The sequence below is a fragment of the Leucoraja erinacea genome, chromosome 14, assembly GCF_028641065.1.
Source record: "Leucoraja erinacea ecotype New England chromosome 14, Leri_hhj_1, whole genome shotgun sequence".
Taxonomy (NCBI): Eukaryota; Metazoa; Chordata; class Chondrichthyes; order Rajiformes; family Rajidae; genus Leucoraja; species Leucoraja erinaceus.
In genome coordinates, this window is record NC_073390.1 from 38,571,463 (window position 1) to 38,580,050 (window position 8,588).

At 44.6% G+C, this 8,588-nt stretch overlaps 1 protein-coding gene across 1 annotated transcript in view; it reads right to left on the bottom strand.

Moving 5' to 3' along the window:
* LOC129703603 (lisH domain-containing protein ARMC9) overlaps positions 1-6,846 on the bottom strand; it is an 82,978-nt gene extending 76,132 nt beyond the window's left edge. Inside the window, exon 1 of the mRNA XM_055646203.1 lies at positions 6,591-6,846. The gene's annotated coding sequence lies outside the window, so the exon portion shown is untranslated. The remainder of the gene's footprint in view (positions 1-6,590) is intronic.
* Positions 6,847-8,588: the final 1,742 nt, after the last annotated feature.

Here is an 8,588-nt window from a genome sequence, read left to right on the forward strand (position 1 = left end):
AGTAGCAAGATGGATTCAACAGTGGCTGACTGGGAGATGCCAGAGAGTAATGGTGGATGGCTGTTTGACAGGTTGGAGCCCAGTGACTAGTGGGGTGCCACAGGGATCTGTGTTGGGTCCACTGTTGTTTGTCATGTAAATCAATGATCTGGATGATGGTGTGGTAAATTGGATTAGTAAGTATGCAGATGATACTAAGATAGGTGGTGTTGTGGATAATGAAGTAGATTTTCAAAGTTTACAGAGAGATTTAGGCCATTTGGAAGGGTGGCCTGAAAGATGGCAGATGGAGTTTAATGCTGATAAGTGTGAGGTGCTCCATCTTGGCAGGACAAATCAAAATAGGACGTACATGGTGAATGGTAGGGAATTGAGGAATGCAGTTGAACGGAGGGATCTAGGAATAACTGTGCACAGTTCCCTGAAGGTGGAATCTCATGTAGATAGGGTGGTAAAGAAAGCTTTTGGTGTGCTGGCCTTTATAAATCAGAGCATTGAGTATAGAAGTTGGGATGTAATGTTAAAATTGTACAAGGCATTGGTGAGGCCAATTCTGGAGTATGGTGTACAATTTTGGTCGCCTAATTATAGGAAGGATGTCAACAAAATAGAGCGAGTACAGAGGAGATTTACTAGAATGTTGCCTGGGTTTCAGCAACTAAGTTACGGAGAAAGGTTGAACAAGTTAGGTCTTTATTCTTTGGAGCGCAGAAGGTTAAGGGGGGACTTGATCGAGGTCTTTAAAATGATGAGAGGGATAGACAGAGTTGACGTGGATAAGCTTTTCCCACTGAGAGTAGGGAAGATTCAAACAAGACATGACTTGAGAATTAATGGACAGAGGTTTAGGGGTAACATGAGGGGGAACTTCTTTACTCAGAGAATGGTAGCTGTGTGGAATGAGCTTCCAGTGGAGGTGGTGGAGGCAGGTTCGATTTTATCATTTAAAAATAAATTAGATAGTTATATGGACGGGAAAGGAATGGAGGGTTATGGTCTGAGTGCAGGTAGATGGGACTAGGGGAGAATAAGTGTTCGGCACGGACTAGAAGGGCCGAGATGGCCTGTTTCCTTGCTGTAATTGTTATATGGTTATATGGTACCAGAAGACTGGAGGGTGACTAATATTGTGCCTTTATTTAAGGAAAGGTGCAAGGAAAAGCCTTAAAGTTCAATTAAAAGCAAGAAGACCTCAGGAGCGGATGGTATTCATGCTGCACCCTCTCCTTCCCATTCACCACTTCACACCTACCTACGTAAGGCAAGACTTGAGTATGAAAAGACTAGACCATTTCTCACCCCAACCAACACTTCACACCCACTCACAGCCTAACCTCAGTCTGCAAAGATGGTGTCTTTCTATGCCCACGCCCCTCCAATCACCACTTCACACCCAATCATCCACACCCTCTGTGCAAAAAGTTAAAATGCACTTACTTCCTGTTTGCACTGTATAATGATTTTAGATAAAACGCTACCACTTACGGCTGTGATTTTTGGCACTGAACACATGTCTACTATAGTGAGTGTGGTTTTACTGACCTTGAGTGCCCTTAATTTGGTTTGAAAATGAAAGTTGGGGTTTGGGTTGAAGTAAAAGCACTGCAAATGTCTGGTGGCGTTTTGAGTTGAAGTAAAAGCACTGCAAATGGCTGATGGTCTAAACTTGACAACTTCCTGTTTGCGCTGTATATTGATTTTAGATAAAACGCTACCACTTACGGCTGTGATTTTTGGCCATCTTACTCAGTCCCCCTCCGCTGAGCAGATGCAGAGAATTCTTCCCATCAATGAAAAATAAAAGTGTTATTAGTTTTAAAATAAATGTTGAGAATCTCTCTCCTGTCAATCACTCCATGAAAGCCACACCTTTTTTGGTGGGCGGGGGAGGGGTTATAAAACCCGGAAATGTGGGTGTGATTCAGTCTCTGCAAGATGGAGGAGGGAGAGGTCACGACTCGCTGTCTTTAGTGGCTTTGCACCCTACTTCAAATGGTATGAAACTGCACGAATTTGGTGGCCTTGCACCCTGCTAGAAGTGGTAAGAAACTACACTTGAATTTGGTGGCCTTATACCCTGCTTGAAATAGAATTTCAAGGATTAGCCGTGAGTCAACTACCAGCCCACCAGCCGTGAGTGAGTGAGTTGCCAGCACAACAGGCTTGATTGACTGAGACGCCAGCCCAAGAATCCATTTGGCGCACAATATGCATACTAGCCCTCTGGAAACCAGCCCTTCAGCCCACAACACTCATGCTAGCGCTCCAGAAAGCCCCCCCACCAACTGGCCACCAATATTAGAATTGGTGGAGAGGTGGAATATTGCGTTGGATGACCAGCCCTCCTGTGTGATGCTGGGACCCAACGGGTCCCACTTAGTCTAGTCAACAATAAAAATAGAGGAGGTGGAGAGGCTTTTCAGAGGACAAAAGAGCCGGAAATCTCCAGGACCTGACAATGTTTCCCCCTCTACTCTTAAGCTCTGTGCCAAACAGCTGGCACCGGTCTATACAGACATTTTTAACCAGTCCCTGCAAACATGTACTGTGCCTGCCTTCTTCAAAGTCTCCACTATTGTCCCTGCACCCAAAAAGGCAAGGATTACTTGTCTTAATGACAACAGGCCTGTCGCACTGACCTCTGTAGTCATGAAGACACTCGAAAGGCTTGTGCTGGCCAAGCTGAAAAATATCACAAACTCCCTGCTGGACCCTCTGTAGTTTGCATATCGGGCCAATAGATCTGTGGATGATGCAGTTAACCTGGGCCTGCACTTCATCCTACAGCACCGAGACCTCCAGGGGACCTATGCAAGGATCCTGTTTGTTGATTTTAGCTCTGCATTCAACACCATTGTCCCAGAGCTACTACTCTCCAAACTTTCCGAGTTGACTGTGCCAATTTCCTGACAGACAGGAAGCAGCATGTGAGGCTGGGAAAGCACATCTCGGACCCGCAAACACTCAGCATAGGAGCACCGCAAGGCTGCGTACTCTCTCCTCTCCTCTACTCTCTCTATACCAACGACTGCACCTCCACAGACACCTCTGTCAAGCTTCTCAAGTTTGTGGACGGCACAACCCTGATTAGACTGATCCAGGATGGGGAGGAATCTGCCTACAGACAGGAAGTGTCACAGCTGGCGTCCTGGTGCCGTAGCAACAACCTAGAGCTCAATGCTCTTAATCAGTGGAATTGATTGTAGACTTTAGGAGAGCTTCCCCTTCCCTCACCCTACTCACCATCAACAACACCATAGTCACATCTGTGGAGTCTTTTAAATTCCTGGGAACCATCATCTCCAAGGACCTTAAGTGGGGGGCTACCATCGACTCCACCGTCAAAAAGGCACAACAGAGGATGTATTTCCTGCGGCAGCTGAGGAAGCATAATCTGCCACAGGCAATGATGGTCCAATTCTACACGGCCATCGTAGAGTCTATCCTCACCAAGCATGACACCTGGAGGCTGCAGTGAATCGTCCGATCACCAGAGAAGATTATTGGCTGCAACCTTCGCTCCATTGGATGAACTGTACACTGCAAGGGCCAGGAAGCGAGTGGGCAAGATCATCTCTGACCCCTCTCACCCTGGCCACAAACTGTTTGAATCACTTCCCTCTGGAAGGTGACCCCGGACTGTCAAAGCTGCCACAGCCAGACATAAAAACAGTTTTTATCCACGAGTAGTTGCTCTACTCAACAGCCAAAAATCTGTAGCCTCCCTTTGATCTGGTATTTTGTTGGTTCACATGCTTGATCAATAGTGTTTTATCATTAATGTTTTATTATTATTAATGTTTAGTGTTTGCCGAGTCATTTGTAACTGTCACTGTATGTCATGTTGTTACTTGTGGTCGGAGCACCAAGGCAAATTCCTTGTATGTGAATACTTGGCCAATAAACTTACTTACTTACTGAAGTTTTAAAACCCAGCAGTGAACAGTTTCAGTCATGAATCCACAATCTTATCATCTATATCTGGGAGGAGTCCGTTATGGAGTTAACCATATCCATTTTCAAGAAAGGAGATAAATCTGAACATAATAGTGATAGGTGCTTTTACAGGGAAGGCCTTCATTATCACCCTCAACTGCCTTCTTTCAGTGGCCAAACACTGTCTCCCAAATCATAGTGCTGTACATACAGATACACAGTGGATGTGATCTTCGATGTAAAGCAGCATCAATAGAAATGCAGCTGTTCACTCACCACGAACCAATTGAGGAAAAGGCATCAACTAGACAAAAAGTTCAAACTTGGCACAAGGTTTGACATATTGTGAACACATAGAAGTCCAGTATAAAAAAACAATGCATCTCCTCAAAAAACACCCAGTCACTCGCCCTGCCAGGCATCTCATACCCAAAGTCTCCAGTTCCCACATTGGCATTACCAGCCAGCCAGAACCAGACTGGATGCAAATATCCTTGATCATTGGGAACTGCCCAAGACCATAGAATATAGCCTAGCAAAAACAGACAATATTTAGTGCAAATGCTGTGAATACATTAAGATTTCATTTGCATTTCAGCACTCAAAACTTTCAACTGAAATTGGGCCTGCTCCTCAATGGTCACTTTCTTCCTCCTAGTAATGCCCCTGTCCGACTTAGGAAACCTGAATGGAAACCTCTGTAGACTTTGAAATGAAAAATGAAATGAAATGATTCAATTTATTGTCATTGTCAGTGTACAGTACAGAGACAACGAAATGCATTTTTAGCATCTCCCTTGAAAGGGAGACACAGGGCGTCGCGGTGTGCCCGCGCCTGCCGCCGTACATTCCATTACAGGCAAAGGTGGGTGAAGTGTCTTGCCCAAGGACACAACGACAGTATGCACTCCAAGCGGGATTTGAACCGGCTACCTTCCGGTCGCCAGCCGAACTCTTAGCCCATTGTGCTATCTGTCGTCTTGCGCCCCACCCAAGGTTTCCGTGCTGTTCCCGGAGGTTGCAGGTAGTGGAAGCAGGTAGGTAGACTGACAACAACCTCCTGGAACCGTACGGAAACCTTGGGCGGGGCGCAAAGTCTCCAGAGGTTTCCGTTCAGGTTTCCTAAGTGGGACAGGGGCATAACTCTCTCTCTATTTACAGTGTTACTTCATATCTTGTTCTTCCTATTTCCATATCACTAAACTCTTCAGTTTTTCATATTCGATTTTCTCTCCATCCTCATGTAAATATCGCTAAATTCTTTATCTTAATTTATCTATCAATACATTTGTTATTTCCTGCCCTAAACTACTAACCTGTCATGTTATTTAGCGATCTGCTCCCCTCCACTGCATTACCACCTAACTTGTATATTGGACTCCCTCACATTGGTCTTCTTCTTATCGAGTCCACACACAAGATTAGAAGTTGTTCAGCCAGAGCTGAACACAATTCTCCGCATCTTCATACAACGGTGTCTGTCTTGTGCTTCTTGTGCGTGGTGGTGGAAAGAATGGTGGAAAGAGGGCCGCGACGGGAACACTCTGTCCTTGACCCCCTCACATTGGTTGCACAGCTGCTAGAGCTGCTGTCTCGCAGTGCCACAGGCACGGGTTCAATTCTGATCTTGGGGGCTGTCTATTTAGAGTTAGAACATTCTCCCTGTCTAGGAAGTGGATGAGAAAGTGGGATAACTTAGCACTAATGTGAATGGATGATTGACGGTCAGTATGGATTCAGTGGGCTGACGTGACTGTTTCCATGCTGTAGCTTTATTATCCATAATCTACATCTCTACAACATTTCTCCATCGTCTGCATCATGGTACCTCCATTTCTTTGCTCCTTCTCCATCTCACATTTTTATTCAACAGCTCCATTTTGTCTGCTTGTACAAAACTCATCTTTCTGGTTGCTCCTCTTCTTCTCAATTCTAACTTGCCACATATCCCTTAGTCCTTTCTCACTTTCTCTAGCTACAAATTCATATTCAAGGAATGGGTGACTTTTTAGGTCGAAACCCTTCTTCTGACTGAGAGTCAGGGGAGAGGCAGACATAGAGAAAGGCAACGTAAGGTGTGAAAACAAGACATCAAGGGGAATGAGTTCAAGGAAAATGTAGGAATAGTTCACTGTTAGCTAGGGGTATGTGACAACAAAGCATACAGAGATTTTAAAAAATCAGAGGGACAGTCAGACTGGTGGTAGAACTAGGAGGGGAGAGGGATGGAGAAATCGGAAGAAGGGTCTCGACCTGAAACGCTACCCATTCTTTCTCTCCAGAGATGCTGCCTGTCCCGTTGAGTTACTGCTGCAGTTTGTGTCTATCTTTTTCGGTTTAAATCAGCATCTGCAGTTAGCTCGTACACATTAAACCTACAACGGGCTGGTTCCTGACCATTTAAACTCAGTTTCCCTCAGGAGGCGCCGGGCCCAACGTGTTTATGATCAGTGGCGCGGGTGAGGATAGTAACCGACTGGCTGAGCCTTAAATCCACACCATCAGCTGCCCCCAATCCCACAGAGGCCCCCTCCCTCACAGCGACCCCCACCCCCACAGAGGCCCCCTCCCCCCATCTCCACCCCCACAGCGACCCCCACCCCCTCCATCTCCACCCCCCACCGCCCGCTCCACGACAGCGCTCTCAGACCCACCACGTCGCCGCCAGGCCGCTCACCGGATGTGCCTCCCTGGCAACCAAAGATCTCTGCTCTAAGATCTTTGCTGGCAACGGTCGGCAGCAAGATAGGCCACTCCTGCGAAATGCAATGGGCTGACGTGTAGTACGCAACGGAGCGGAACGCGGCCCTTGTTTTCGTCCATTTCAGCAACCGGACCCGACCCCAGTGTAATCAACGTTGCGGGGGAACAGTTTGTGTGTGTGATATCGGGTTAGATTCATGATTTTGTTAGTTCAAAATTCTGTTAATTCTTGTTAAAGAATAAAATGTTTATAAATGTTGACTCTTGTTAATTTTCTTTTAAAATGTTTTTTAAAACCTTTCTTTTTAATGGCTCATGTGCTATGTTTGAGTTGATTTTGTATTACACTTGCACGGTAATTCATTCATTTAATCACACTGTTCACAACTTCAGTGTTTGGGAAATGAATAGCAATATGAAGATTCCAGTTGCTCTACCCTTGGAATGTTCCTTAACGTTTTTGTGTCTATGCAGTTGTGTCTCGACAATAAAATGGGTCTGTTCTTCCCAATAGCCAGAGAGTGGAATGAGATCTGTCGGTAATGGTGGGGTTATCTAAATTAAGTTTTTCACAAAATTATTATTTTTTTTTAAGCAAGATTTACAAATGATGTATAACTTGAGGATGGTTTTATTCAGCGAGCATACAACTGATTAGATTGTGCTGGAAAGAACACACATACATGAATGTGATATAATATAGAAACATAGAAAATAGGTGCAGGAGGAGGCCATTCTGACCTTCGAGCCAGCACCGCCATTCATTGTGATCATGGCTGATCGTCCCCTATCAATAACCCGTGATATGTATATAATAATATAACACATTTCCATTTCTTCCGATTTTTATATCCAATGATGAACTTTATTTCAGGCTAGACAAGGGACAACATTAAATAAAAAAACATTGTAAACCTCCCCGCAACTTCACTCTGGTGTCTCAGCGGTGCTGATCCGAGCCAGACTCCCCGCACGCTGTGGAAGGAACATCTTTCCGCTTTTATTGTGATTTATTTCTCTTTTTAACACTGAATATCTGATAATGACACATTAGCAGCATATGGCACCAATATTGCACCAACCCACTCAATTTTAAATAATTCATAATAGAAATCCATTAACATGGTTAACACTTTATTTCTGACATGTATAGTAAGATTTACATAATTCACATTATTCCGTGCATGAGATATACAGGGTTGCAGTGTTCAGCATATCAGCTAACCAGTGAAAGTGATGTACAATTCAACGTATGTAACACAATGGTAGCCCCACCCCTGCTTACACCAAAGAGCAAAAAGTCCAAATGTAGATACAATAATAAATAAATCGGCATTTGCATTGTTTTGTGCAGTTAACAAATCACAATTTCAATGTACATAAGACGGCAGTTATTTAACAAATACTCCGCAGTTCGGTGTAGGAGATCATGTCAGCGAGTATTCTGGACCCACTGTCAACATCTTAAATTACAGAAAATATCATGCAGTCAATATGTTCTTATTCTGCATTAAATAACAGAGAGGTAGAAAGAAAATGCTCTTGAGGAGAAGATTTTTACAAGGATATTGTCATGAGGACTCAACTATCTGAGCTTAATGATCTAACTGCAGTGAGAAATTGAACAGGCTAAATAAAATTTTCAATATGCCACAGAAGTAATAAGTGTTTTCTTACTTTTCCTCCTTAATGGACGGAAGCTGGTTATGGAAATGGGTCCTATAATTACCCGTGAATCTGCCCATGACTACGTGTTTTTTGCAGGAGTGGTCCATCTTGCTCCGCTATAACAACGTTCAACGTAAAGTGTCGCAGCACAGCCCCTCGGCCCAGGAGGGAAGGGAGAGCGGTACTAGCCCCTTCATGAGGGGGGGGAGAGAGCGGTACTGGCTCCTTCATGAGGGGGCGAGAGAGAGTGGTACTACCCCTTCATGAGGGGGCGAGATAGA